General features: G+C 45.2%; 48 non-coding genes and 2 pseudogenes across 48 annotated transcripts; all 50 read right to left on the bottom strand.

Moving 5' to 3' along the window:
• Positions 1 to 128: 128 nt before the first annotated feature.
• Positions 129 to 247, bottom strand: LOC123436811. Its single transcript, XR_006628021.1, has one exon. It is a non-coding gene; the product is annotated as a 5S ribosomal RNA (ribosomal RNA).
• A 236-nt stretch (positions 248 to 483) lies between these two features.
• LOC123436491 lies at positions 484 to 602 on the bottom strand. The gene has a single exon (XR_006627714.1). It is a non-coding gene; the product is annotated as a 5S ribosomal RNA (ribosomal RNA).
• Positions 603 to 832: 230 nt separating this feature from the next.
• LOC123436206 lies at positions 833 to 951 on the bottom strand. Its single transcript, XR_006627439.1, has one exon. It is a non-coding gene; the product is annotated as a 5S ribosomal RNA (ribosomal RNA).
• Positions 952 to 1,142: 191 nt separating this feature from the next.
• On the bottom strand, positions 1,143 to 1,260 carry LOC123431531. Its single transcript, XR_006623123.1, has one exon. It is a non-coding gene; the product is annotated as a 5S ribosomal RNA (ribosomal RNA).
• A 182-nt stretch (positions 1,261 to 1,442) lies between these two features.
• Positions 1,443 to 1,560, bottom strand: LOC123432320. Its single transcript, XR_006623909.1, has one exon. It is a non-coding gene; the product is annotated as a 5S ribosomal RNA (ribosomal RNA).
• Positions 1,561 to 1,751: 191 nt separating this feature from the next.
• Positions 1,752 to 1,869, bottom strand: LOC123432801. Its single transcript, XR_006624370.1, has one exon. It is a non-coding gene; the product is annotated as a 5S ribosomal RNA (ribosomal RNA).
• A 185-nt stretch (positions 1,870 to 2,054) lies between these two features.
• Positions 2,055 to 2,173, bottom strand: LOC123438504. The gene has a single exon (XR_006629642.1). It is a non-coding gene; the product is annotated as a 5S ribosomal RNA (ribosomal RNA).
• Positions 2,174 to 2,363: 190 nt separating this feature from the next.
• Positions 2,364 to 2,482, bottom strand: LOC123437426. The gene has a single exon (XR_006628607.1). It is a non-coding gene; the product is annotated as a 5S ribosomal RNA (ribosomal RNA).
• A 158-nt stretch (positions 2,483 to 2,640) lies between these two features.
• On the bottom strand, positions 2,641 to 2,759 carry LOC123432631. The gene has a single exon (XR_006624204.1). It is a non-coding gene; the product is annotated as a 5S ribosomal RNA (ribosomal RNA).
• Positions 2,760 to 3,078: 319 nt separating this feature from the next.
• LOC123436800 lies at positions 3,079 to 3,197 on the bottom strand. Its single transcript, XR_006628010.1, has one exon. It is a non-coding gene; the product is annotated as a 5S ribosomal RNA (ribosomal RNA).
• A 194-nt stretch (positions 3,198 to 3,391) lies between these two features.
• LOC123433215 lies at positions 3,392 to 3,510 on the bottom strand. Its single transcript, XR_006624755.1, has one exon. It is a non-coding gene; the product is annotated as a 5S ribosomal RNA (ribosomal RNA).
• Positions 3,511 to 3,724: 214 nt separating this feature from the next.
• Positions 3,725 to 3,843, bottom strand: LOC123436788. The gene has a single exon (XR_006627999.1). It is a non-coding gene; the product is annotated as a 5S ribosomal RNA (ribosomal RNA).
• A 157-nt stretch (positions 3,844 to 4,000) lies between these two features.
• LOC123436205 lies at positions 4,001 to 4,119 on the bottom strand. Its single transcript, XR_006627438.1, has one exon. It is a non-coding gene; the product is annotated as a 5S ribosomal RNA (ribosomal RNA).
• Positions 4,120 to 4,313: 194 nt separating this feature from the next.
• On the bottom strand, positions 4,314 to 4,432 carry LOC123436204. The gene has a single exon (XR_006627437.1). It is a non-coding gene; the product is annotated as a 5S ribosomal RNA (ribosomal RNA).
• Positions 4,433 to 4,614: 182 nt separating this feature from the next.
• Positions 4,615 to 4,733, bottom strand: LOC123436777. The gene has a single exon (XR_006627988.1). It is a non-coding gene; the product is annotated as a 5S ribosomal RNA (ribosomal RNA).
• Positions 4,734 to 4,915: 182 nt separating this feature from the next.
• Positions 4,916 to 5,034, bottom strand: LOC123436231. Its single transcript, XR_006627465.1, has one exon. It is a non-coding gene; the product is annotated as a 5S ribosomal RNA (ribosomal RNA).
• Positions 5,035 to 5,252: 218 nt separating this feature from the next.
• On the bottom strand, positions 5,253 to 5,371 carry LOC123434886. Its single transcript, XR_006626155.1, has one exon. It is a non-coding gene; the product is annotated as a 5S ribosomal RNA (ribosomal RNA).
• A 191-nt stretch (positions 5,372 to 5,562) lies between these two features.
• On the bottom strand, positions 5,563 to 5,681 carry LOC123438683. The gene has a single exon (XR_006629811.1). It is a non-coding gene; the product is annotated as a 5S ribosomal RNA (ribosomal RNA).
• Positions 5,682 to 5,872: 191 nt separating this feature from the next.
• Positions 5,873 to 5,991, bottom strand: LOC123438680. Its single transcript, XR_006629810.1, has one exon. It is a non-coding gene; the product is annotated as a 5S ribosomal RNA (ribosomal RNA).
• Positions 5,992 to 6,182: 191 nt separating this feature from the next.
• Positions 6,183 to 6,301, bottom strand: LOC123435130. The gene has a single exon (XR_006626390.1). It is a non-coding gene; the product is annotated as a 5S ribosomal RNA (ribosomal RNA).
• A 221-nt stretch (positions 6,302 to 6,522) lies between these two features.
• On the bottom strand, positions 6,523 to 6,641 carry LOC123437383. Its single transcript, XR_006628566.1, has one exon. It is a non-coding gene; the product is annotated as a 5S ribosomal RNA (ribosomal RNA).
• Positions 6,642 to 6,823: 182 nt separating this feature from the next.
• Positions 6,824 to 6,942, bottom strand: LOC123435747. Its single transcript, XR_006626996.1, has one exon. It is a non-coding gene; the product is annotated as a 5S ribosomal RNA (ribosomal RNA).
• Positions 6,943 to 7,130: 188 nt separating this feature from the next.
• On the bottom strand, positions 7,131 to 7,249 carry LOC123433571 (annotated as a pseudogene).
• Positions 7,250 to 7,425: 176 nt separating this feature from the next.
• LOC123436765 lies at positions 7,426 to 7,544 on the bottom strand. Its single transcript, XR_006627977.1, has one exon. It is a non-coding gene; the product is annotated as a 5S ribosomal RNA (ribosomal RNA).
• A 158-nt stretch (positions 7,545 to 7,702) lies between these two features.
• LOC123432958 lies at positions 7,703 to 7,821 on the bottom strand. The gene has a single exon (XR_006624522.1). It is a non-coding gene; the product is annotated as a 5S ribosomal RNA (ribosomal RNA).
• A 179-nt stretch (positions 7,822 to 8,000) lies between these two features.
• On the bottom strand, positions 8,001 to 8,119 carry LOC123434966. The gene has a single exon (XR_006626229.1). It is a non-coding gene; the product is annotated as a 5S ribosomal RNA (ribosomal RNA).
• Positions 8,120 to 8,415: 296 nt separating this feature from the next.
• LOC123436754 lies at positions 8,416 to 8,534 on the bottom strand. The gene has a single exon (XR_006627966.1). It is a non-coding gene; the product is annotated as a 5S ribosomal RNA (ribosomal RNA).
• A 203-nt stretch (positions 8,535 to 8,737) lies between these two features.
• On the bottom strand, positions 8,738 to 8,856 carry LOC123432269. The gene has a single exon (XR_006623860.1). It is a non-coding gene; the product is annotated as a 5S ribosomal RNA (ribosomal RNA).
• A 191-nt stretch (positions 8,857 to 9,047) lies between these two features.
• Positions 9,048 to 9,144, bottom strand: LOC123433597 (annotated as a pseudogene).
• A 191-nt stretch (positions 9,145 to 9,335) lies between these two features.
• LOC123436490 lies at positions 9,336 to 9,454 on the bottom strand. Its single transcript, XR_006627713.1, has one exon. It is a non-coding gene; the product is annotated as a 5S ribosomal RNA (ribosomal RNA).
• A 311-nt stretch (positions 9,455 to 9,765) lies between these two features.
• On the bottom strand, positions 9,766 to 9,884 carry LOC123437943. The gene has a single exon (XR_006629104.1). It is a non-coding gene; the product is annotated as a 5S ribosomal RNA (ribosomal RNA).
• A 197-nt stretch (positions 9,885 to 10,081) lies between these two features.
• On the bottom strand, positions 10,082 to 10,200 carry LOC123432728. Its single transcript, XR_006624297.1, has one exon. It is a non-coding gene; the product is annotated as a 5S ribosomal RNA (ribosomal RNA).
• A 185-nt stretch (positions 10,201 to 10,385) lies between these two features.
• LOC123435085 lies at positions 10,386 to 10,504 on the bottom strand. The gene has a single exon (XR_006626347.1). It is a non-coding gene; the product is annotated as a 5S ribosomal RNA (ribosomal RNA).
• A 188-nt stretch (positions 10,505 to 10,692) lies between these two features.
• LOC123436743 lies at positions 10,693 to 10,811 on the bottom strand. Its single transcript, XR_006627955.1, has one exon. It is a non-coding gene; the product is annotated as a 5S ribosomal RNA (ribosomal RNA).
• Positions 10,812 to 10,990: 179 nt separating this feature from the next.
• LOC123435393 lies at positions 10,991 to 11,109 on the bottom strand. Its single transcript, XR_006626646.1, has one exon. It is a non-coding gene; the product is annotated as a 5S ribosomal RNA (ribosomal RNA).
• A 188-nt stretch (positions 11,110 to 11,297) lies between these two features.
• On the bottom strand, positions 11,298 to 11,416 carry LOC123435657. The gene has a single exon (XR_006626905.1). It is a non-coding gene; the product is annotated as a 5S ribosomal RNA (ribosomal RNA).
• A 173-nt stretch (positions 11,417 to 11,589) lies between these two features.
• Positions 11,590 to 11,708, bottom strand: LOC123435656. The gene has a single exon (XR_006626903.1). It is a non-coding gene; the product is annotated as a 5S ribosomal RNA (ribosomal RNA).
• A 173-nt stretch (positions 11,709 to 11,881) lies between these two features.
• LOC123437311 lies at positions 11,882 to 12,000 on the bottom strand. The gene has a single exon (XR_006628498.1). It is a non-coding gene; the product is annotated as a 5S ribosomal RNA (ribosomal RNA).
• A 197-nt stretch (positions 12,001 to 12,197) lies between these two features.
• LOC123437873 lies at positions 12,198 to 12,316 on the bottom strand. Its single transcript, XR_006629039.1, has one exon. It is a non-coding gene; the product is annotated as a 5S ribosomal RNA (ribosomal RNA).
• A 197-nt stretch (positions 12,317 to 12,513) lies between these two features.
• LOC123435529 lies at positions 12,514 to 12,632 on the bottom strand. The gene has a single exon (XR_006626775.1). It is a non-coding gene; the product is annotated as a 5S ribosomal RNA (ribosomal RNA).
• Positions 12,633 to 12,805: 173 nt separating this feature from the next.
• LOC123432924 lies at positions 12,806 to 12,924 on the bottom strand. Its single transcript, XR_006624490.1, has one exon. It is a non-coding gene; the product is annotated as a 5S ribosomal RNA (ribosomal RNA).
• Positions 12,925 to 13,121: 197 nt separating this feature from the next.
• LOC123432925 lies at positions 13,122 to 13,240 on the bottom strand. The gene has a single exon (XR_006624491.1). It is a non-coding gene; the product is annotated as a 5S ribosomal RNA (ribosomal RNA).
• Positions 13,241 to 13,440: 200 nt separating this feature from the next.
• Positions 13,441 to 13,559, bottom strand: LOC123437685. Its single transcript, XR_006628861.1, has one exon. It is a non-coding gene; the product is annotated as a 5S ribosomal RNA (ribosomal RNA).
• Positions 13,560 to 13,744: 185 nt separating this feature from the next.
• LOC123438071 lies at positions 13,745 to 13,863 on the bottom strand. Its single transcript, XR_006629233.1, has one exon. It is a non-coding gene; the product is annotated as a 5S ribosomal RNA (ribosomal RNA).
• A 173-nt stretch (positions 13,864 to 14,036) lies between these two features.
• Positions 14,037 to 14,155, bottom strand: LOC123437736. The gene has a single exon (XR_006628908.1). It is a non-coding gene; the product is annotated as a 5S ribosomal RNA (ribosomal RNA).
• Positions 14,156 to 14,340: 185 nt separating this feature from the next.
• On the bottom strand, positions 14,341 to 14,459 carry LOC123438522. Its single transcript, XR_006629659.1, has one exon. It is a non-coding gene; the product is annotated as a 5S ribosomal RNA (ribosomal RNA).
• Positions 14,460 to 14,662: 203 nt separating this feature from the next.
• On the bottom strand, positions 14,663 to 14,781 carry LOC123436730. The gene has a single exon (XR_006627943.1). It is a non-coding gene; the product is annotated as a 5S ribosomal RNA (ribosomal RNA).
• A 173-nt stretch (positions 14,782 to 14,954) lies between these two features.
• LOC123437740 lies at positions 14,955 to 15,073 on the bottom strand. The gene has a single exon (XR_006628912.1). It is a non-coding gene; the product is annotated as a 5S ribosomal RNA (ribosomal RNA).
• Positions 15,074 to 15,246: 173 nt separating this feature from the next.
• Positions 15,247 to 15,363, bottom strand: LOC123433346. Its single transcript, XR_006624870.1, has one exon. It is a non-coding gene; the product is annotated as a 5S ribosomal RNA (ribosomal RNA).
• An 8,836-nt stretch (positions 15,364 to 24,199) lies between these two features.
• LOC123435655 lies at positions 24,200 to 24,318 on the bottom strand. Its single transcript, XR_006626902.1, has one exon. It is a non-coding gene; the product is annotated as a 5S ribosomal RNA (ribosomal RNA).
• Between the last annotated feature and the right edge of the window lie 45 nt (positions 24,319 to 24,363).

The following is a 24,363-nucleotide window of genomic DNA, read 5'->3' as shown; positions in this document are numbered from 1 at the left end:
CTAGTCGTTGGGTGTCAAGCGCGGTGGGAAAAGTCACACAGTAATCGTCAAAAATAAGAAAATGAGGTCATATAGATCACGCTCCCGCGTCATCCTTGTCACGTGGCGCAAAAATATATTTAAAAAGGGGAATGCAACACGAGGACTTCCCAGGAGGTCACCCATCCTAGTACTACTCTCGCCCAAGCACGCTTAACTTCGGAGTTCTGATGGGATCCGGTGCTTTAGTGCTGGTATGATCGCATCCGACATGCAACAATCTATTTGTTCCTTATGCTTGCCCCTACTAGTACTACCAGTACTACTACTACTACTACTACTACTACTACTACTACTACTACTACTACTACTACTACTAGTCGTTGGGTGTCAAGCGCGGTGGGAAAAGTCACACTGTAATCGTCAAAAATAAGAAAATGAGGTCATATAGATCACGGTCCCGCGTCATCCTTGTCACGTGGCGCAAAAATATATTTAAAAAGGGGAATGCAACACGAGGACTTCCCAGGAGGTCACCCATCCTAGTACTACTCTCGCCCAAGCACGCTTAACTTCGAAGTTCTGATGGGATCCGGTGCTTTAGTGCTGGTATGATCGCATCCGACATGCAACTATCTATTTGTTCCTTATGCTTGCCCCTACTACTACTACTACTACTACTACTACTACTACTACTACTACTAGTACTACTAGTACTACTACTACTAGTCGTTGGGTGTCAAGCGCGGTGGGAAAAGTCACACAGTAATCGTCAAAAATAAGAAAATGAGGTCATATAGATCACGGTCCCGCGTCATCCTTGTCACGTGGCGCAAAAATATATTTAAAAAGGGGAATGCACCACGAGGACTTCCCAGGAGGTCACCCATCCTAGTACTACTCTCGCCCAAGCACGCTTAACTTCGGAGTTCTGATGGGATCCGGTGCTTTAGTGCTGGTATGATCGCATCCGACATGCAACTATCTATTTGTTCCTTATGCTTGCCCCTACTACTACTACTACTACTACTACTACTAGTCGTTGGGTGTCAAGCGCGGTGGGAAAAGTCACACAGTAATCGTCAAAAATAAGAAAATGAGGTCATATAGATCACGCTCCCGCGTCATCCTTGTCACGTGGCGCCAAAATATATTTAAAAAGGGGAATGCAACACGAGGACTTCCCAGGAGGTCACCCATCCTAGTACTACTCTCGCCCAAGCACGCTTAACTTCGGAGTTCTGATGGATCCGGTGCTTTAGTGCTGGTATGATCGCATTCGACATGCAACTATCTATTTGTTCCTTATGCTTGCCCCTACTACTACTACTACTACTAGTCGTTGGGTGTCAAGCGCGGTGGGAAAAGTCACACAGTAATCGTCAAAAATAAGAAAATGAGGTCATATAGATCACGCTCCCGCGTCATCCTTGTCACGTGGCGCCAAAATATATTTAAAAAGGGGAATGCAACACGAGGACTTCCCAGGAGGTCACCCATCCTAGTACTACTCTCGCCCAAGCACGCTTAACTTCGGAGTTCTGATGGATCCGGTGCTTTAGTGCTAGTATGATCGCATTCGACATGCAACTATCTATTTGTTCCTTATGCTTGCCCCTCCTCCTCCTACTACTACTACTACTACTAGTCGTTGGGTGTTAAGCGCGGTGGGAAAAGTCACACAGTAATCGTCAAAAATAAGAAAATGAGGTCATATAGATCACGCTCCCGCGTCATCCTTGTCACGTGGCGCAAAAATATATTTAAAAAGGGGAATGCAACACGAGTACTTCCCAGGAGGTCACCCATCCTAGTACTACTCTCGCCCAAGCACGCTTAACTTTGGAGTTCTGATGGATCCGGTGTTTTAGTGCTGGTATGATCGCATTCGACATGCAACTATCTATTTGTTCCTTATGCTTGCCCCTCCTACTACTACTACTACTACTAGTCGTTGGGTGTCAAGCGCGGTGGGAAAAGTCACACAGTAATCGTCAAAAATAAGAAAATGAGGTCATATAGATCACGCTCCCGCGTCATCCTTGTCACGTGGCGCAAAAATATATTTAAAAAGGGGAATGCAACACAAGGACTTCCCAGGAGGTCACCCATCCTAGTACTACTCTCGCCCAAGCACGCTTAACTTCGGAGTTCTGATGGGATCCAGTGCTTTAGTGCTGGTATGATCGCATCTGACATGCAACTATCTATTTGTACTTATGCTTGCCCCTACTACTACTACTACTACTACTACTACTAGTCGTTGGGTGTCAAGCGCGGTGGGAAAAGTCACACAGTAATCGTCAAAAATAAGAAAATGAGGTCATATAGATCACGCTCCCACGTCATCCTTGTCACGTGGCGCAAAAATATATTTAAAAAGGGGAATGCAACACGAGGACTTCCCAGGAGGTCACCCATCCTAGTACTACTCTCGCCCAAGCACGCTTAACTTCGGAGTTCTGATGGGATCCGGTGCCTTAGTGCTGGTATGATCGCTTCCGACATGCAACTATCTATTTGTTCCTTATGCTTGCCCCTTGGGTGTCAAGCGCGGTGGGAAAAGTCACACAGTAATCGTCAAAAATAAGAAAATGAGGTCATATAGATCACGGTCCCGCGTCATCCTTGTCACGTGGCGCAAAAATATATTCAAAAAGGGGAATGCACCACGAGGACTTCCCACGAGGTCACCCATCCTAGTACTACTCTCGCCCAAGCACGCTTAACTTCGGAGTTCTGATGGGATCCGGTGCTTTAGTGCTGCTTTGATCGCATCCGACATGCAACTATCTATTTGTTCCTTATGCTTGCCCCTACTACTACTACTACTACTAGTCGTTGGGTGTCAAGCGCGGTGGGAAAAGTCACACAGTAATCGTCAAAAATAAGAAAATCTGCTTTGATCGCATCCGACATGCAACTATCTATTTGTTCCTTATGCTTGCCCCTACTACTACTACTACTACTACTAGTCGTTGGGTGTCAAGCGCGGTGGGAAAAGTCACACAGTAATCGTCAAAAATAAGAAAATGAGGTCATATAGATCACGCTCCCGCGTCATCCTTGTCACGTGGCGCCAAAATATATTTAAAAAGGGGAATGCAACACGAGGACTTCCCAGGAGGTCACCCATCCTAGTACTACTCTCGCCCAAGCACGCTTAACTTCGGAGTTCTGATGGGATCCGGTGCTTTAGTGCTGGTATGATCGCATCCGACATGCAACTATCTATTTGTTCCTTATGCTTGCCCCTACTACTACTACTACTACTACTACTACTACTAGTCGTTGGGTGTCAAGCGCGGTGGGAAAAGTCACACAGTAATCGTCAAAAATAAGAAAATGAGGTCATATAGATCACGCTCCCGCGTCATCCTTGTCACGTGGCGCAAAAATATATTTAAAAAGGGGAATGCAACACGAAGACATCACAGGAGGTCACCCATCCTAGTACTACTCTCGCCCAAGCACGCTTAACTTCGGAGTTCTGATGGGATCCAGTGCTTTAGTGTTGGTATGATCGCATCCGACATGCAACTATCAATTTGTACTTATGCTTGCCCCTACTACTACTACTACTACTACTACTACTACTACTACTACTACTACTACTACTAGTCGTTGGGTGTCAAGCGCGGTGGGAAAAGTCACACACTAATCGTCAAAAATAAGAAAATGAGGTCATATAGATCACGCTCCCGCGTCATCCTTGTCACGTGGCGCAAAAATATATTTAAAAAGGGGAATGCAACACGAGGACTTCCCAGGAGGTCACCCATCCTAGTACTACTCTCGCCCAAGCACGCTTAACTTCGGAGTTCTGATGGGATCCGGTGCTTTAGTGCTGGTATGATCGCATCCGACATGCAACTATCTATTTGTTCCTTATGCTTGCCCTTGGGTGTCAAGCGCGGTGGGAAAAGTCACACAGTAATCGTCAAAAGTAAGAAAATGAGGTCATATAGATCACGGTCCCGCGTCATCCTTGTCACGTGGCGCAAAAATATATATAAAAAGGGGAATGCACCACGAGGACTTCCCAGGAGGTCACCCATCCTAGTACTACTCTCGCCCAAGCACGCTTAACTTCGGAGTTCTGATGGGATCCGGTGCTTTAGTGCTGGTATGATCGCATCCGACCTGCAACTATCTATTTGTTCCTTATGCTTGCCCCTACTACTACTACTACTACTACTACTACTACTAGTCGTTGGGTGTCAAGCGCGGTGGGAAAAGTCACACAGTAATCGTCAAAAATAAGAAAATGAGGTCATATAGATCACGGTCCCGCGTCATCCTTGTCACGTGGCGCAAAAATATATTTAAAAAGGGGAATGCACCACGAGGACTTCCCAGGAGGTCACCCATCCTAGTACTACTCTCGCCCAAGCACGCTTAACTTCGGAGTTCTGATGGGATCCGGTGCTTTAGTGCTGGTATGATCGCATCCGACATGCAACTATCTATTTGTTCCTTATGCTTGCCCCTACTACTACTACTACTACTAGTCGTTGGGTGTCAAGCGCGGTGGGAAAAGTCACACAGTAATCGTCAAAAATAAGAAAATGAGGTCATATAGATCACGGTCCCGCGTCATCCTTGTCACGTGGCGCAAAAATATATTTAAAAAGGGGAATGCAACACGAGGACTTCCCAGGAGGTCACCCATCCTAGTACTACTCTCGCCCAAGCACGCTTAACTTCGGAGTTCTGATGGGATCCGGTGCTTTAGTGCTGGTATGATCGCATCCGACATGCAACTATCTATTTGTTCCTTATGCTTGCCCCTACTACTACTACTACTACTAGTCGTTGGGTGTCAAGCGCGGTGGGAAAAGTCACACAGTAATCGTCAAAAATAAGAAAATGAGGTCATATAGATCACGCTCCCGCGTCATCCTTGTCACGTGGCGCAAAAATATATTTAAAAAGGGGAATGCAACACGAGGACTTCCGAGGAGGTCACCCATCCTAGTACTACTCTCGCCCAAGCACGCTTAACTTCGGAGTTCTGATGGGATCCGGTGCTTTAGTGCTGGTATGATCGCATCCGACATGCAACAATCTATTTGTTCCTTATGCTTGCCCCTACTAGTACTACCAGTACTACTACTACTACTACTACTACTACTACTACTACTACTAGTCGTTGGGTGTCAAGCGCGGTGGGAAAAGTCACACTGTAATCGTCAAAAATAAGAAAATGAGGTCATATAGATCACGGTCCCGCGTCATCCTTGTCACGTGGCGCAAAAATATATTTAAAAAGGGGAATGCAACACGAGGACTTCCCAGGAGGTCACCCATCCTAGTACTACTCTCGCCCAAGCACGCTTAACTTCGGAGTTCTGATGGGATCCGGTGCTTTAGTGCCGGTATGATCGCATCCGACATGCAACTATCTATTTGTTCCTTATGCTTGCCCCTACTACTACTACTACTACTACTACTACTAGTCGTTGGGTGTCAAGCGCGGTGGGAAAAGTCACACAGTAATCGTCAAAAATAAGAAAATGAGGTCATATAGAACACGCTCCCGCGTCATCCTTGTCACGTGGCGCAAAAATATATTTAAAAAGGGGAATGCAACACAAGGACTTCCCAGGAGGTCACCCATCCTAGTACTACTCTCACCCAAGCACGCTTAACTTCGGAGTTCTGATGGGATCCAGTGCTTTAGTGCTGGTATGATCGCATCCGACATGCAACTATCTATTTGTTCCTTATGCTTGCCCCTACTACTACTACTACTACTACTACTACTAGTCGTTGGGTGTCAAGCGCGGTGGGAAAAGTCACACAGTAATCGTCAAAAATAAGAAAATGAGGTCATATAGATCACGCTCCCGCGTCATCCTTGTCACGTGGCGCAAAAATATATTTAAAAAGGGGAATGCAACACAAGGACTTCCCAGGAGGTCACCCATCCTAGTACTACTCTCACCCAAGCACGCTTAACTTCGGAGTTCTGATGGGATCCAGTGCTTTAGTGCTGGTATGATCGCATCCGACATGCAACTATCTATTTGTTCCTTATGCTTGCCCCTACTACTACTACTACTACTACTACTACTAGTCGTTGGGTGTCAAGCGCGGTGGGAAAAGTCACACAGTAATCGTCAAAAATAAGAAAATGAGGTCATATAGATCACACTCCCGCGTCATCCTTGTCACGTGGTGCAAAAATATATTTAAAAAGGGGAATGCAACACGAGGACTTCCCAGGAGGTCACCCATCCTAGTACTACTCTCGCCCAAGCACGCTTAACTTCGGAGTTCTGATGGGATCCGGTGCTTTAGTGCTGGTATGATCACATCCGACATGCAACTATCTATTTGTTCCTTATGCTTGCCCCTACTACTACTACTACTACTACTACTACTACTACTAGTACTACTACTACTACTACTACTAGTCGTTGGGTGTCAAGCGCGGTGGGAAAAGTCACACAGTAATCGTCAAAAATAAGAAAATGAGGTCATATAGATCACGGTCCCGCGTCATCCTTGTCACGTGGCGCAAAAATATATTTAAAAAGGGGAATGCACCACGAGGACTTCCCAGGAGGTCACCCATCCTAGTACTACTCTCGCCCAAGCACGCTTAACTTCGGAGTTCTGATGGGATCCGGTGCTTTAGTGCTGGTATGATCACATCCGACATGCAACTATCTATTTGTTCCTTATGCTTGCCCCTACTACTACTACTACTACTAGTCGTTGGGTGTCAAGCGCGGTGGGAAAAGTCACACAGTAATCGTCAAAAATAAGAAAATGAGGTCATATAGATCACGCTCCCGCGTCATCCTTGTCACATGGCGCCAAAATATATTTAAAAAGGGGAATGCAACACGAGGACTTCCCAAGAGGTCACCCATCCTAGTACTACTCTCGCCCAAGCACGCTTAACTTCAGAGTTCTGATGGGATCCGGTGCTTTAGTGCTGGTATGATCGCATTCGACATGCAACTATCTATTTGTTCCTTATGCTTGCCCCTAGTACTACTACTACTACTACTACTAGTCGTTGGGTGTCAAGCGCGGTGGGAAAAGTCACACAGTAATCGTCAAAAATAAGAAAATGAGGTCATATAGATCACGCTCCCGCGTCATCCTTGTCACGTGGCGCAAAAATATATTTAAAAAGGGGAATGCAACACAAGGACTTCCCAGGAGGTCACCCATCCTAGTACTACTCTCGCCCAAGCACGCTTAACTTCGGAGTTCTGATGGGATCCAAATCCGACATGCAACTATCTTTTTGTACTTATGCTTGCCCCTACTACTACTACTACTACTACTACTACTACTACTACTAGTCGTTGGGTGTCAAGCGCGGTGGGAAAAGTCACACAGTAATCGTCAAAAATAAGAAAATGAGGTCATATAGATCACGCTCCCGCGTCATCCTTGTCACGTGGCGCAAAAATATATTTAAAAAGGGGAATGCAACACGAGGACTTCCCAGGAGGTCACCCATCCTAGTACTACTCTCGCCCAAGCACGCTTAACTTCGGAGTTCTGATGGGATCCGGTGCTTTAGTGCTGGTATGATCGCATCCGACATGCAACTATCTATTTGTTCCTTATGCTTGCCCCTTGGGTGTCAAGCGCGGTGGGAAAAGTCACACAGTAATCGTCAAAAATAAGAAAATGAGGTCATATAGATCACGGTCCCGCGTCATCCTTGTCACGTGACGCAAAAATATATTTAAAAAGGGGAATGCACCACGAGGACTTCCCAGGAGGTCACCCATCCTAGTACTACTCTCGCCCAAGCACGCTTAACTTCGGAGTTCTCATGGGATCCGGTGCTTTAGTGCTGCTTTGATCGCATCCGACATGCAACTATCTATTTGTTCCTTATGCTTGCCCCTACTCCTACTACTACTAGTCGTTGGGTGTCAAGCGCGGTGGGAAAAGTCACACAGTAATCGTCAAAAATAAGAAAATGAGGTCATATAGATCACGCTCCCGCGTCATCCTTGTCACGTGGCGCCAAAATATATTTAAAAAGGGGAATGCAACACGAGGACTTCCCAAGAGGTCACCCATCCTAGTACTACTCTCGCCCAAGCACGCTTAACTTCGGAGTTCTGATGGGATCCGGTGCTTTAGTGCTGGTATGATCGCATCCGACATGCAACTATCTATTTGTTCCTTATGCTTGCCCCTACTACTACTACTACTACTAGTACTACTACTACTACTACTACTAGTACTACTACTACTACTACTACTAGTACTACTACTACTAGTACTACTACTACTACTACGACTACTACTACTACTACTACTACTACTACTAGTCGTTGGGTGTCAAGCGTGGTGGGAAAAGTCACACGGTAATCGTCAAAAATAAGAAAATGAGGTCATATAGATCACGGTCCCGCGTCATCCTTGTCACGTGGCGCAAAAATATATTTCGAAAGGGGAATGCAACACGAGGACTTCCCAGGAGGTCACCCATCCTAGTACTACTCTCGCCCAAGCACGCTTAACTTCGGAGTTCTGATGGGATCCGGTGCTTTAGTGCTGGTATGATCGCATCCGACATGCAACTATCTATTTGTTCCTTATGCTTGCCCCTACTACTACTACTACTACTACTACTACTACTACTACTACTAGTCGTTGGGTGTCAAGCGCGGTGGGAAAAGTCACACAGTAATCGTCAAAAATAAGAAAATGAGGTCATATAGATCACGCTCCCGCGTCATCCTTGTCACGTGGCGCAAAAATATATTTAAAAAGGGGAATGCAACACGAGGACTTCCCAAAAGGTCACCCATCCTAGTACTACTCTCGCCCAAGCACGCTTAACTTCGGAGTTCTGATGGGATCCGGTGCTTTAGTGTTGGTCTGATCGCATCCGACATGCAACTATCTATTTGTTCCTTATGCTTGCCCCTACTATTACTACTACTACTACTACTACTAGTCGTTGGGTGTCAAGCGCGTTGGGAAAAGTCACACACTAATCGTCAAAAGTAAGAAAATGAGGTCATATAGATCACGCTCCCGCGTCATCCTTGTCACGTGGCGCAAAAATATATTTAAAAAGGGGAATGCAACACGATCCTAGTACTACTCTCGCCCAAGCACGCTTAACTTCGGAGTTCTGATGGGATCCGGTGCTTTAGTGTTGGTCTGATCGCATCCGACATGCAACTATCTATTTGTTCCTTATGCTTGCCCCTACTACTACTACTACTACTACTACTACTAGTCGTTGGGTGTCAAGCGCGGTGGGAAAAGTCACACAGTAATCGTCAAAAGTAAGAAAATGAGGTCATATAGATCACGCTCCCGCGTCATCCTTGTCACGTGGCGCAAAAATATATTTAAAAAGGGGAATGCAACACGAGGACTTCCCAGGAGGTCACCCATCCTAGTACTACTCTCGCCCAAGCACGCTTAACTTCGAAGTTCTGATGGGATCCGGTGCTTTAGTGCTGGTATGATCGCATCCGACATGCAACTATCTATTTGTTCCTTATGCTTGCCCCTACTACTACTACTACTACTACTACTACTACTACTACTACTACTACTACTACTACTACTACTACTACTACTACTACTACTACTACTACTACTACTACTACTACTACTACTACTACTACTACTACTACTACTACTACTACTACTACTACTAGTCGTTGGGTGTCAAGCGCGGTGGGAAAAGTCACACAGTAATCGTCAAAAATAAGAAAATGAGGTCATATAGATCACGGTCCCGCGTCATCCTTGTCACGTGGCGCAAAAATATATTTAAAAAGGGGAATGCAACACGAGGACTTCCCAGGAGGTCACCCATCCTAGTACTACTCTCGCCCAAGCACGCTTAACTTCGAAGTTCTGATGGGATCCGGTGCTCTAGTGCTGGTATGATCGCATCCGACATGCAACTATCTATTTGTTCCTTATGCTTGCCCCTACTACTACTACTACTACTACTACTACTACTACTAGTCGTTGGGTGTCAAGCGCGGTGGGAAAAGTCACACACTAATCGTCAAAAATAAGAAAATGAGGTCATATAGATCACGCTCCCGCGTCATCCTTGTCACGTGGCGCAAAAATATATTTAAAAAGGGGAATGCAACACGAGGACATCACAGGAGGTCACCCATCCTAGTACTACTCTCGCCCAAGCACGCTTAACTTCGGAGTTCTGATGGGATCCGGTGCTTTAGTGTTGGTATGATCGCATCCGACATGCAACTATCTATTTGTTCCTTATGCTTGCCCCTACTACTACTACTACTACTACTAGTCGTTGGGTGTCAAGCGCGGTGGGAAAAGTCACACAGTAATCGTCAAAAATAAGAAAATGAGGTCATATAGATCACGGTCCCGCGTCATCCTTGTCACGTGGCGCAAAAATATATTTAAAAAGGGGAATGCAATACGAGGACTTCCCAGGAGGTCACCCATCCTAGTACTTCTCTCGCCCAAGCACGCTTAACTTCGGAGTTCTGATGGGATCCGGTGCTTTAGTGCTGGTATGATCGCATCCGACATGCAACTATCTATTTGTTCCTTATGCTTGCCCCTACTACTACTACTACTACTACTACTAGTCGTTGGGTGTCAAGCGCGGTGGGAAAAGTCACACAGTAATCGTCAAAAATAAGTAAATGAGGTCATATAGATCACGTTCCCGCGTCATCCTTGTCACGTGGCGCAAAAATATATTTAAAAAGGGGAATGCAACACGAGGACTTCCCAGGAGGTCACCCATCCTAGTACTACTCTCGCCCAAGCACGCTTAACTTCGGAGTTCTGATGGGATCCGGTGCTTTAGTGCTGGTATGATCGCATCCGACATGAAACTATCTATTTGTTCCTTATGCTTGCCCCTACTACTACTACTACTAGTCGTTGGGTGTCAAGCGCGGTGGGAAAAGTCACACAGTAATCGTCAAAAATAAGAAAATGAGATCATATAGATCACGGTCCCGCGTCATCCTTGTCACGTGGCGCAAAAATATATTTAAAAAGGGAAATGCAACACGAGGACTTCCCAGGAGGTCACCCATCCTAGTACTACTCTCGCCCAAGCACGCTTAACTTCGGAGTTCTGATGGGATCCGGTGCTTTAGTGCTGGTATGATCGCATCCGACATGCAACTATCTATTTGTTCCTTATGCTTGCCCCTACTACTACTACTACTAGTACTACTAGTCGTTGGGTGTCAAGCGCGGTGGGAAAAGTCACACAGTAATCGTCAAAAATAAGAAAATGAGGTCATATAGATCACGGTCCCGCGTCATCCTTGTCACGAGGCGCAAAAATATATTTAAAAAGGGGAATGCAACACGAGGACTTCCCAGGAGGTGACCCATCCTAGTACTACTCTCGCCCAAGCACGCTTAACTTCGGAGTTCTGATGGGATCCGGTGCTTTAGTGCTGGTATGATCGCATCCGACATGCAACTATCTATTTGTTCCTTATGCTTGCCCCTACTACTACTAGTCGTTGGGTGTCAAGCGCGGTGGGAAAAGTCACACAGTAATCGTCAAAAATAAGAAAATGAGGTCATATAGATCACGCTCCCGCGTCATCCTTGTCACGTGGCGCAAAAATATATTTAAAAAGGGGAATGCAACACGAGGACTTCCCAGGAGGTGACCCATCCTAGTACTACTCTCGCCCAAGCACGCTTAACTTCGGAGTTCTGATGGGATCCGGTGCTTTAGTGCTGGTATGATCGCATCCGACATGCAACTATCTATTTGTTCCTTATGCTTGCCCCTACTACTACTAGTCGTTGGGTGTCAAGCGCGGTGGGAAAAGTCACACAGTAATCGTCAAAAATAAGAAAATGAGGTCATATAGATCACGGTCCCGCGTCATCCTTGTCACGTGGCGCAAAAATATATTTAAAAAGGGGAATGCAACACGAGGACTTCCCAGAAGGTCACCCATCCTAGTACTACTCTCGCCCAAGCACGCTTAACTTCGAAGTTCTGATGGGATCCGGTGCTTTAGTGCTGGTATGATCGCATCCGACATGCAACTATCTATTTGTTCCTTATGCTTGCCCCTACTACTACTACTACTACTACTACTACTACTACTAGTCGTTGGGTCTCAATCGCGGTGGGAAAAGTCACACAGTAATCGTCAAAAATAAGAAAATGAGGTCATATAGATCACGCTCCCGCGTCATCCTTGTCACGTGGCGCAAAAATATATTTAAAAAGGGGAATGCAACACGAGGACTTCCCAGGAGGTCACCCATCCTAGTACTACTCTCGCCCAAGCACGCTTAACTTCGGAGTTCTGATGGGATCCGGTGCTTTAGTGCTGTTATGATCGCATCCGACATGCAACAATCTATTTGTTCCTTATGCTTGCCCCAACTACTACTACTACTACTACTACTACTACTACTAGTCGTTGGGTGTCAAGCGCGGTGGGAAAAGTCACACAGTAATCGTCAAAAATAAGAAAATGAGGTCATATAGATCACGCTCCCGCGTCATCCTTGTCACGTGGCGCAAAAATATATTTAAAAAGGGGAATGCAACACGAGGACTTCGCAGGAGGTCACCCATCCTAGTACTACTCTCGCCCAAGCACGCTTAACTTCGGAGTTCTGATGGGATCCGGTGCTTTAGTGCTGGTATGATCGCATCCGACATGCAACTATCTATTTGTTCCTTATGCTTGCCCCTACTACTACTAGTCGTTGGGTGTCAAGCGCGGTGGGAAAAGTCACACAGTAATCGTCAAAAATAAGAAAATGAGGTCATATAGATCACGCTCCCGCGTCATCCTTGTCACGTGGCGCAAAAATATATTTAAAAAGGGGAATGCAACACGAGGACTTCGCAGGAGGTCACCCATCCTAGTACTACTCTCGCCCAAGCACGCTTAACTTTGAAGTTCTGATGGGATCCGGTGCTTTAGTGTTGGTATGATCGCATCCGACATGCAACTATCTATTTGTTCCTTATGCTTGCCCCTACTACTACTACTACTACTACTGCTACTACTACTAATTGTTGGGTGTCAAGCGCGGTGGGAAAAGTCACACAGTAATCGTCAAAAATAAGAAAATGAGGTCATATAGATCACGCTCCCGCGTCATCCTTGTCACGTGGCGCAAAAATATATTTAAAAAGGGGAATGCAACACGAGGACTTCCCAGGAGGTCACCCATCCTAGTACTACTCTCGCCCAAGCACGCTTAACTTCGGAGTTGTGATGGGATCCGGTGCTTTAGTGCTGTTATGATCGCATCCGACATGCAACTATCTATTTGTTCCTTATGCTTGCCCCAACTACTACTACTACTACTACTACTACTACTACTACTAGTCGTTGGGTGTCAAGCGCGGTGGGAAAAGTCACACAGTAATCGTCAAAAATAAGAAAATGAGGTCATATAGATCACGCTCCCGCGTCATCCTTGTCACGTGGCGCAAAAATATATTTAAAAAGGGGAATGCAACACGAGGACTTCCCAGGAGGTCACCCATCCTAGTACTAATCTCGCCCAAGCACGCTTAACTTCGGATTTCTGATGGGATCCGGTGCTTTAGTGCTGGTATGATCGCATCCGACATGCAACTATCTATTTGTTCCTTATGCTTGCCCCTACTCCTACTACTACTACTACTAGTCGTTGGGTGTCAAGCGCGGTGGGAAAAGTCACACAGTAATCGTCAAAAATAAGAAAATGAGGTCATATAGATCACGCTCCCGCGTCATCCTTGTCACGTGGCGCAAAAATATATTTAAAAAGGGGAATGCAACACGAGGACTTCCCAGGAGGTCACCCATCCTAGTACTACTCTCGCCCAAGCACGCTTAACTTCGGAGTTCTGATGGGATCCGATGCTTTAGTGCTAGTATGATCGCATCCGACATGCAACTATCTATTTGTTCCTTATGCTTGCCCCTACTACTACTAGTCGTTGGGTGTCAAGCGCGGTGGGAAAAGTCACACAGTAATCGTCAAAAATAAGAAAATGAGGTCATATAGATCACGGTCCCGCGCCATCCTTGTCACGTGGCGCAAAAATATATTTAAAAAGGGGAATGCAACACGAGGACTTCCCAGGAGGTCACCCATCCTAGTACTACTCTCGCCCAAGCACGCTTAACTACGAAGTTCTGATGGGATCCGGTGCTTTAGTGCTGGTATGATCGCATCCGACATGCAACTATCTATTTGTTCCTTATGCTTGCCCCTACTACTACTACTACTACTACTAATTGTTGGGTGTCAAGCGCGGTGGGAAAAGTCACACAGTAATCGTCAAAAATAAGAAAATGAGGTCATATAGATCACGCTCCCGCGTCATCCTTGTCACGTGGCGCAAAAATATATTTAAAAAGGGGAATGCAACACGAGGACTTCCGAGGAGGTCACCCATCCTAGTACTACTCTCGCACAAGCACACTTAACTTCGGAGTTCTGATGGGATCCGGTGCTTTAGTGCTGTTATGATCGCATCCAACATGCAACTATCTATTTGTTCCTTATGCTTGCCCCAACTACTACTACTACTACTACTACTACTACTACTACTACTAGTCGTTGGGTGTCAAGCGCGGTGGGAAAAGTCACACAGTAATCGTCAAAAATAAGAAAATGAGGTCATATAGATCACGCTCCCGCGTCATCCTTGTCACATGGCGCAAAAATATATTTAAAAAGGGGAATGCAACACGAGGACTTCCCAGGAGGTCACCCATCCTAGTACTACTCTCGCCCAAGCACGCTTAACTTCGGAGTTCTGATGGGATCCGGTGCTTTAGTGCTGGTATGATCGCATCCGACATGGAACTATCTATTTGTTCCTTATGCTTGCCCCTACAACTACTAGTCGTTGGGTGTCAAGCGCGGTGGGAAAAGTCACACAGTAATCGTCAAAAATAAGAAAATGAGGTCATATAGATCACGCTCCCGCGTCATCCTTGTCACGTGGCGCAAAAATATATTTAAAAAGGGGAATGCAACACGAGGACTTCCCACGAGGTCACCCATCCTAGTACTACTCTCGCCCAAGCAAGCTTAACTTCGGAGTTCTGATGGGATCCGGTGCTTTAGTGCTGGTATGATCGCATCCGACATGCAACTATCTATTTGTTCCTTATGCTTGCCACTACTACTACTAGTCGTTGGGTGTCAAGCGCGGTGGGAAAAGTCACACAGTAATCGTCAAAAATAAGAAAATGAGGTCATATAGATCACGCTCCCGCGTCATCCTTGTCACGTGGCGCAAAAATATATTTAAAAAAGGGAATGCAACACGAGGACTTCCCAAGGTCACCCATCCTAGTACTACTCTCGCCCAAGCACGCTTAACTTCAAAGTTTTGATGGGATCCGGTGCTTTAGTGCTGGTATGATCGCATCCGACATGCAACTATCTATTTGTTCCTTATGCTTGCCCCAACTACTACTACTACTACTACTACTACTACTACTACTACTACTACTACTACTACTACTACTACTACTACTACTACTACTAGTCGTTGGGTGTCAAGCGCGGTGGGAAAAGTCACACAGTAATCGTCAAAAATAAGAAAATGAGGTCATATAGATCACGCTCCCGCGTCATGTTGGGGAACGTCGCATGGGAAACAAAAATTTTCCTACGCGCACGAAGACCTATCATGGTGATGTCCATCTACGAGAGGGGATGAGTGATCTACGTACCCTTGTAGATCGTACAGCAGAAGCGTTAGAGATCGCGGTTGATGTAGTGGAACGTCCTCACGTCCCTCGATCCGCCCCGCGAACAATCCCGCGATCAGTCGCACGATCTAGTACCGAACGGACGGCACCTCCGCGTTCAGCACACGTACAGCTCGACGATGATCTCGGCCTTCTTGATCCAGCAAGAGAGACGGAGAGGTAGAAGAGTTCTCCGGCAGCGTGACGGCGCTCCGGAGGTTGGTGATGATCTTGTCTCAGCAGGGCTCCGCCCGAGCTCCGCAGAAACGCGATCTAGAGGAAAAACTATGGAGGTATGTGGTCGGGCAGCCGTGAGAAAAGTCGTCTCAAATCAGCCCTAAAACCTCCGTATATATAGGTGGGAGGGAGGGGAGGAGGCAGCCTCAAAACCTAAAGGTTTGGCCGAAATTGGAGGTGGAGGAGTTCTACTCCAATCCTACTTGGAGTAGGATTCCACCTTCCCACTTGGAAACTCTTTCCACCTTGTGTTTTTTTCCTTCTCAAACCTTATGGGCCTTAGTGGGAACTTATTCCAACCCACTAGGGGCTGGTTTATCTCTTCCCATAGCCCATGAGACCCCTTGGGGCGTGACACCCCTCCCGATGGTCCCCGGCACCCCTCCCGGCACTCCCGGTACACTACCGATGAGCCCGAAACTTTTCCGGTAATGCACGAAATCCTTCCGGTAACCAAATGAGGTCATCCTATATATCAATCTTTGTTTCCGGACCATTCTGGAAACCCTCGTGACGTCCGTGATCTCATCCGGGACTCCGAACAACATTCGGTAACCAACCATATAACTCAAATACGCATAAAACAACGTCGAACCTTAAGTGTGCAGACCCTGCGGGTTCGAGAACTATGTAGACATGACCCGAGAGACTCCTCGGTCAATATCCAATAGAGGGACCTGGATGCCCATATTGGATCCTACATATTCTACGAAGATCTTATCGTTTGAACCTCAGTGCCAAGGATACATATAATCCCGTATGTCATTCCCTTTGTCCTTCGGTATGTTACTTGCCCGAGATTCGATCGTTAGTATCCGCATACCTATTTCAATCTCGTTTACCGGCAAGTCTCTTTACTCGTTCCGTAATACAAGATCCCGCAACTTACATTAAGTTACATTGCTTGCAAGGCTTGTGTGTGATGTTGTATTACCGAGTGGGCCCCGAGATACCTCTCCGTCACACGGAGTGACAAATCCCAGTCTCGATCTATACTAACTCAACGAACACCTTCGGAGATACCTGTAGAGCATCTTTATAGTCACCCAGTTACGTTGCGACGTTTGATACACACAAAGCATTCCTCCGGTGTCCGTAAGTTATATGATCTCATGGTCATAGGAATAAATACTTGACACGCAGAAAACAGTAGCAACAAAATGACACGATCAACATGCTACGTCTATTAGTTTGGGTCTAGTCCATCACATGATTCTCCTAATGATGTGATCCCGTTATCAAGTGACAACACTTGCCTATGGCCAGGAAACCTTGACCATCTTTGATCAACGAGCTAGTCAACTAGAGGCTTACTAGGGACAGTGTTTTGTCTATGTATCCACACAAGTATTGTGTTTCCAATCAATACAATTATAGCATGGATAATAAACGATTATCATGAACTAAGAAATATAATAATAACTAATTTATTATTGCCTCTAGGGCATATTTCCAACAGTCTCCCACTTGCACTAGAGTCAATAATCTAGTTCACATCACCATGTGATTCCAACGAATCCAACACCCATATAGTTATGGGGTCTGATCACGTCTTGCTCGTGAGAGAGGTTTTAGTCAACGGTTCTGAAACTTTCAGATCCGTGCGTTCTTTACAAATCTTTATTTCATCTTAGAGATGCTGCTACTACATGCTATTCGGAAATGCTCCAAATATCTACTCTACTATACGAATCCGTTTCACTACTCATAGTTATTCGGATTAGTGTCAAAGCTTACATCGACGTAACCCTTTACGACGAACTCTTCAACCACCTCCATAATCAAGAAAAATTCCTTAGTCCATTAGTTACTAAGGATAAATTTTGACCGCTGCTAGTGATTCAATCATGGATCACTCTTTGTACCCTCAACAGACTTTGAGTCAAGGCACACATTAGGTGCGGTACACAGCATGGCATACTTTAGATTCTACGGCTAAGGCATAGAAGACGACCTTCGTCTATTCTCTTTATTCTGCCGTGGTCGGGTTTTGAGTCTTACTCAAATTCACACCTCACAACGCAACCAAGAACTCCTTCTTTGCTGATCTATTTTGAACTCTTTCAAAAACTTGTCAAGGCATGCATCTTGTTGAAACTTCTATTAAGCGTTTTCGATCTATCTCCATAGATCTTTGATGCTCAATGTTCAAGTAGCGTAATCCAGGTACTCCTTTGAAAACTTCTTTCAAACAATCTTGTATGCTTTACAGAAATTCTATGTTACTTCTGATCCACAATATGTCAACCACATATACCTATCAGAAATTCTATAGTGCTCCTACTCACTTCTTTGGAAATACAAGTTTCTCATAAACCTTGTACACACCCAAAATCTTTGATCATCTCATCAAAGTGTATATTCCAACTCCGAGATGCTTGCACCAGTCCATTGAAGGATCACTGGAGCTTGCATACTTGCTAGTATCTTTAGGATCGACAAAACCTTCTCGTTGTATCACATACAATGTTTGCTCAAGGAAACCGTCGAGAAAACAATGTTTTGACATCCTACGTGCAATATTTCATAAATAATGCATCAACAACTAACATAATTCTAACAGACCTTTAGCATCGCTACGAGTGAGAAAGTCTCATCATAGTCAACTGTTTGATCTTGTCGAAAACATCTTTGCGACAAGTCGAGCTTTTCTTAATAGTGACTTATCACCATCATCGTCTGTCTTCTTTTAAAGATCCATTTTACCCAATAGTCCCATGACCATCAAGTAGTTCTACCAAAGTCTACACTTTGGTTTCACACATGGATCCTCTCTCGGATTTCATGGCTTCCAGCCATTTGTCGGAATCTGGGCCCACCATCGCTTTCTCCATAACTCGTAGGTTCACTGTTGCTCAACAACATGACCTCCAAGACAGGGTTACCGTACTACTCTGCAGCAGTACGCGACCTTGTCGACCTACGAGGTTTGTAGTAACTTGATTCGAAGCTCAATGATCACCATCATCAGCTTCCACTTCAATTGGTGTAGGCGCCACAGGAACAACTTCCTACGCCCTGCTACACACTGGTTGAAGTGATGGTTCAATAATCTCATCAAGTTCTACTACCCTCCCACTCAATTCTTTCGAGATAAACCTTTTCTCGAGAAAGGATCCTTTTCTAGAAACAAACACTTTGCTTTCGGATCTGAGATAGGAGATGTACCCAACTGTTTTGGATATCCTATGAAGATGCATTTATCCGCTTTGGGTTCGAGCTTATCAGACTAAAACCTTTTTCACATAAGTTTCGAAGCCCCAAACTTTCAAGAAACGACAGTTTAGATTTCTCTAAACCTCAGTCTATACTGTGTCATCTCAACGGAAATACGCGGTGCCCTATTTAAAGTGAATGTGGTTGTTTCTAATGCATAACCCATAAACGATAGTGGTAATTCGATAAGATACATCACATCATGCACCATACTAAATAGTGCGTGGTATGATGTTCAGACACATCATCACACCATGATGTTCCAGGTGGCATGAACTGTGATACAATTTCCACATTGTCTTAACTGTGTACCAAAAACTCGTAACTCAGATATTCATTTCTATGATCATATCGTAGACAGTTCATCCTCTTGTTACGACGAACTTCACTCTGAAACAGAATTGAACTTTTCAATATTTCAGACTTGTGATTCATTAAGTAAATACTCCTGTATCTACTCAAGTCGTCAGTGAAGTAAGAACATAATGATATCCACTGCGTGCCTCAGCACTCACTGGACTGCATACATCAAAATGTATCACTTCCAACAAGTTACTATCTTGTTTCATCTCAATGAAAACAAGGCCTTGCTCATGTGGTATGATTTGCATGTCACTAGTGATTCGAAATCAGGTGAGTAAAGATCCATCAGCATGGAGCCTCTTCATGCAATTCATACTAACATGACTCAAGCGGTAGTGCCACAAGTAAGTGGTACTATCATCATTTAACTCGTATCTTTTGGCACCAATGTGTAACACTACAATCGAGATTCAATAAACCATTGAAGGTGATTATTCAAGCAAATAGAGTAACCATTATTCTCTTTGAATGAATAATCGTATTGCAATAAACACGATCCAATCATGTTCATGCCTAACGCAAGCACCAAATAACAATTATTTAGGTTCAACACCAATCCCGATGGTAGAGGGAGCGTGCGACGTTTGATCATATCAACCTTGGAAACACTTCCAACACGTATCGTCACCTCGCCTTTAGCTAGTCTCCGTTTATGTCGTAGCTTTCATTTCGCGTTACTAATCACTTAGCAACCGAACCGGTATCCAATACCCTCATGCTACTAGGAGTACTAGTAAAGTACACATCAACATTATGTATATCAAATATACTTCTTTCGACTTTTGCCAGCCTTCTTATCTACCAAGTATCTAGAGTTGCTCCGCCTCAGTGACTGTTCCCCTTATTACAGAAGCACTTAGTCTCGGGTTTGGGTTTAATCTTGGGTCTCTTCATTAGCGCAGCAACTGTTTTGCCGTTTCACGAAGTATCCCTTCTAGCCCTCGCCTTTCTTGAAACTTAGTGGTTTTCCAAACCATCAACTATTGATGCTCCTTCTTGATTTCTACTTTCGCAGTGTCAAACGTCGCGAATCGCTCAAGGATCATTGTATCTATCCTTGATATGTCATAGTTCATCACGAAGCTCTCAAAGCTTGGTGGCAGTGACTTTTGGAGAACCATCACTATCTCATTTGGAAGATTAGCTCCCACTTGATTCAAGTGATTGTCGTACTCAGACAATCTGAGCACATGCTCAGCGATTGAGCTTTTCTCCTTTACTTTGTGGTCAAAGAATCTTGTTGGAGGTCTAGTACCTCTTAACAAGGGCACAAGCATGAAATCACAATTGCATCTCTTCGGAACATCACTTATGTTCCGTGACGTTTTACAACGTTTTCGGCGCCTTGCTTCTAAGCCATCAAGTATCTTGCACTGAACTATCATGTAGTCATCAGTAATGTGTATGTCGGATGTTCATAGCATCCACAGACGACGCTCGAGGTGCAACACACCGAGTGGTGCATTAAGAACATAAGCCTTCTGCGTAGCAACGAGGACAATCCTCGGTTTTACAGACTCAGTCTGCAAAGGTTGCTACTATCAATTTTCAACTAAATTTTCTCTAGGAACATATAAAAACAGTAGAGCTATAGCGCAGATTACATCGTAATTCGCAAAGACCATTAGACTATGTTCATGACAATTAGTTCAATTAATCATATTACTTAAGAACTCCCACTCAAAAAGTACATCTCTCTAGACATTTGAGTGGTACATGATCCAAATCCGCTATCTCAAGTCCGATCATCACGTGAGTCGAGAATAGTTTCAGTGGTAAGCATCCCTATGCTAATCATATAAACTATACGATTCATGCTCGACCTTTCGGTCTCATGTGTTCCGAGGCCATGTCTGCACATGCTAGGCTCGTCAAGCTTAACCCGAGTGTTCCGCGTGTGCAACTGTTTTGCACCCGTTGTATGTGAACGTTGAGTCTATCACACCCGATCATCACGTGGTGTCTCGAAACGAAGAACTGTCGCAACGGTGCACAGTCGGGGAGAACACAATTTCGTCTTGAAATTTTAGTGAGAGATCACCTCATAATGCTACCGTCGTTCTAAGCAAAATAAGGTGCATAAAAGGATTAACATCACATGCAATTCATAAGTGACATGATATGGCCATCATCACGTGCTTCTTGATCTCCATCACCAAAGCACCGGCACGATCTTCTTGTCACCGGCGCCACACCATGATCATCCATCAACGTGTTGCCATCGTGGTTGTCGTGCTACTTATGCTATCACTACTAAAGCTACAGCCTAGCAAAATAGTAAACGCATCTGCAAGCACATATGTTAGTATAAAGACAACCCTATGGCTCCTGCCGGTTGCCGTACCATCGACGTGCAAGTCGATATTTCTATTACAACATGATCATCTCATACATCCAATATATCACATCACATCGTTGGCCACATCATATCACAATCATACCCTGCAAAAACAAGTTAGACGTCCTCTAATTTTGTTGTTGCATGTTTTACGTGGTGACCAAGGGTATCTAGTAGGATCGCATCTTACTTACGCAAACACCACAACGGAGATATATGAGTTGCTATTTAACCTCATCCAAGGACCTCCTCGGTCAAATCCGATTCAACTAAAGTTGGAGAAACCGACACTTGCCAGTCATCTTTGAGCAAAGGGGGTTACTCGTAACGATGAAACCAGTCTCTCGTAAGCGTACGAGTAATGTCGGTCCAAGCCGCTTCAATCCAACAATACCGCGGAATCAAGAAAAGACTAAGGAGGGCAGCAAAACGCACATCACCGCCCACAAAACCTTTTGTGTTCTACTCGAGAAGACATCTACGCATGAACCTAGCTCATGATGCCACTGTTGGGGAACGTCGCATGGGAAACAAAAATTTTCCTACGCGCACGAAGACCTATCATGGTGATGTCCATCTACGAGAGGGGATGAGTGATCTACGTACCCTTGTAGATCGTACAGCAGAAGCGTTAGAGAACGCGGTTGACGTAGTGGAACGTCCTCACGTCCCTCGATCCGCCCCGCGAACAATCCCGCGATCAGTCCCACGATCTAGTACCGAACGGACGGCACCTCCGCGTTCAGCACACGTACAGCTCGACGATGATCTCGGCCTTCTTGATCCAGCAAGAGAGACGGAGAGGTAGAAGAGTTCTCCGGCAGCGTGACGGCGCTCCGGAGGTTGGTGATGATCTTGTCTCAGCAGGGCTCCGCCCGAGCTCCGCAGAAACGCGATCTAGAGGAAAAACTATGGAGGTATGTGGTCGGGCAGCCGTGAGAAAAGTCGTCTCAAATCAGCCCTAAAACCTCCGTATATATAGGTGGGAGGGAGGGGAGGAGGCAGCCTCAAAACCTAAAGGTTTGGCCGAAATTGGAGGTGGAGGAGTCCTACTCCAATCCTACTTGGAGTAGGATTCCACCTTCCCACTTGGAAACTCTTTCCACCTTGTGTTTTTTCCTTCTCAAACCTTATGGGCCTTAGTGGGAACTTATTCCAGCCCACTAGGGGCTGGTTTATCTCTTCCCATAGCCCATGAGACCCCTTGGGGCGTGACACCCCTCCCGATGGTCCCCGGCACCCCTCCCGGCACTCCCGGTACACTACCGATGAGCCCGAAACTTTTCCGGTAATGCACGAAATCCTTCCGGTAACCAAATGAGGTCATCCTATATATCAATCTTTGTTTCCGGACCATTCTGGAAACCCTCGTGACGTCCGTGATCTCATCCGGGACTCCGAACAACATTCGGTAACCAACCATATAACTCAAATACGCATAAAACAACGTCGAACCTTAAGTGTGCAGACCCTGCGGGTTCGAGAACTATGTAGACATGACCCGAGAGACTCCTCGGTCAATATCCAATAGAGGGACCTGGATGCCCATATTGGATCCTACATATTCTACGAAGATCTTATCGTTTGAACCTCAGTGCCAAGGATTCATATAATCCCGTATGTCATTCCCTTTGTCCTTCGGTATGTTACTTGCCCGAGATTCGATCGTTAGTATCCGCATACCTATTTCAATCTCGTTTACCGGCAAGTCTCTTTACTCGTTCCGTAATACAAGATCCCGCAACTTACATTAAGTTACATTGCTTGCAAGGCTTGTGTGTGATGTTGTATTACCGAGTGGGCCCCGAGATACCTCTCCGTCACACGGAGTGACAAATCCCAGTCTCGATCTACACTAACTCAACGAACACCTTCGGAGATACCTGTAGAGCATCTTTATAGTCACCCAGTTACGTTGCGACGTTTGATACACACAAAGCATTCCTCCGGTGTCCGTAAGTTATATGATCTCATGGTCATAGGAATAAATACTTGACACGCAGAAAACAGTAGCAACAAAATGACACGATCAACATGCTACGTCTATTAGTTTGGGTCTAGTCCATCACATGATTCTCCTAATGATGTGATCCCGTTATCAAGTGACAACACTTGCCTATGGCCAGGAAACCTTGACCATCTTTGATCAACGAGCTAGTCAACTAGAGGCTTACTAGGGACAGTGTTTTGTCTATGTATCCACACAAGTATTGTGTTTCCAATCAATACAATTATAGCATGGATAATAAACGATTATCATGAACTAAGAAATATAATAATAACTAATTTATTATTGCCTCTAGGGCATATTTCCAACACGTCATCCTTGTCACGTGGCGCAAAAATATATTTAAAAAGGGGAATGCAACACGAGGACTTCCCAGGAGGTGACCCATCCTAGTACTACTCTCGCCCAAGCACGCTTAACTTCGGAGTTCTGATGGGATCCGGTGCTTTAGTGCTGGTATGATCGCATCCGACATGCAACTATCTATTTGTTCCTTATGCTTGCCCCTACTACTA

The sequence above is a fragment of the Hordeum vulgare genome, chromosome 2H (assembly GCF_904849725.1).
Source record: "Hordeum vulgare subsp. vulgare chromosome 2H, MorexV3_pseudomolecules_assembly, whole genome shotgun sequence".
In the NCBI taxonomy this organism is placed as follows: Eukaryota; Viridiplantae; Streptophyta; class Magnoliopsida; order Poales; family Poaceae; genus Hordeum; species Hordeum vulgare.
This window is presented reverse-complemented; position numbering and strand designations above follow the sequence as displayed.